Raw genomic sequence first — 1,861 nt, 5'->3', positions numbered from 1 at the left:
CCTTTTCAAAGTAGAAGTTCTTGCAACAATATCCCTGGCTGTTAGATGTGGTCTTTGTCCTCTGAGAACCGATAGTTTAATGAAACTAAAGACATAAGCAGCATGTGGAGGATGGGGACAGCGCACACGGAGGCGCTAAAGTGTGCAGAGTGTAAGTGCCACGGGCGTCCTGAGCCGGGGACGACCAGGGCCATGGGGAGACCAGTGCAAGTGGGACTCTGCAGGGAAGACCTTCTGGAGCAGGGGACTGCAAGTGGGTCGTATAGGGCATACAGGCTCTGGGATTGGGAAGAAGACAGGGGGACGTGAAATGGTTAAAAAAAAAAAAAAAAGAGCAGAAGAAGGAAGAGGAGGAGGAGGATGAAGGGCAGAGAAGAAAGGAAAAGATTAGAGAGGCAGCAAGTTCCCCAAACCCAAATCTCTGATGCCTCAAATCCCACCATTAAATTTTCATTTTGAGGGATTAAGTTTCGTGTTCTCTATTTTCATCTTTCAAAATGAAACTTTCCTTGCTGAGATAACATGTTAGGGCCCAAACAGGACATAAGATGCTGAAAATCAAATAATAGGCAGATGGCAGATAGGAGAGGAATGAAGACAAACTCTGCTAATGTCCCAAGTTTGCCGAAGATTAGCCAGTTCGACCAGCTGCCGGTCATGTCAATGGAAATGCCATGGAAGTATGGAGGAGAGAGAGACTGGCGTGGCCCAGGGGGTCGGGGAGGCTTCATCATCTGTGTGGATCTTTATCCCATTGACCTCAGGAAAACTCTGACATTTCCTTTTTAGTTTCCCTGAAGCTCAGCCCTCCAAACACATCTCCAAAGTCTCAGAGAAGCAAGGTCACTCTGATGTGATGTGCCCTTGGCCTATACAGGCTTTGGGTGATCTCAACCTCCTTTCCAAAGAGCTCCCAGGAGAAAAGCACTTGGGAAAGTTTCACAGCAAAATTGTTAATATCTTGGGCTCTGGAGTCAGACTGCCTGAGTTTGAGTCCTGGCTCTCTACTGGCTGGACCTATGACCTTGACCTCCATCTCTCTGAAGCCCAGTTTCATAATTTATAAAATGGGGCCAAATAATAGTAATTATTTCATAGGGTTTTAGTGAAGGTTAAACGATATGCTAGTGCATTTGGACATGGTAGTGGACAGGAGTATGTGTTGAAGGTCCTTGTATCGTTTAGGATTAGATTAGTCTACAAGCAACTGAAAAGCCAAAATGATGGTGGTTTAAACAAGGTGGAAGTTTATTTTTGTCTCCTATAAGCCAAGTCAGTTGGTAAACAGTCAAGGGCTGGCGTTGTGACTCAACAATCATTAGGATCCAGATCGTCCTCAACACGTGGTTTCTACCCCATGATCCAGCATGGTGCAGCAGCCCCAGCCTTACCGTTCTCCTCTTCGCCACGCTCACAGAGCACGTGCCAGGAACCATTCTAACCACTCTTCGTATATTAATTCACGTAATTGTCACAGTAGTCCTATTATGCACATATTCTTTTTATTCTCATTGTACTTCAAAGACAACTGTGGCACCAATGGGTTAGATAACTTGTCGAAGGTCACAGATCTAGTAGGTGGCAGAGCCAGGATTTGAACTTGGGTGGTCTAACTCTACAGTCCAGCTAGCAAGGGGAAGAAGGCCATTCCCTTGCCCTTAATGACACTTTGGCCAGAACTTAGTCACATGGCCATACCAACCGCAAGGGAGGTTGGGAAATGGTCTTTATTCAGGACAGCAAAAAACTGGGAGTTCTATTACTAAGAAAGGTGGGGAAACAGATATTGAGGACTAACTTGCAGTCTCTGGTATGCCCCCCAATTGCACCCTTTTACCCAAAATGGGGCAACCTCAGCAAT

This window comes from Cynocephalus volans, chromosome 14, assembly GCF_027409185.1.
Source record: "Cynocephalus volans isolate mCynVol1 chromosome 14, mCynVol1.pri, whole genome shotgun sequence".
In the NCBI taxonomy this organism is placed as follows: domain Eukaryota; kingdom Metazoa; phylum Chordata; class Mammalia; order Dermoptera; family Cynocephalidae; genus Cynocephalus; species Cynocephalus volans.
This window is presented reverse-complemented; position numbering follows the sequence as displayed.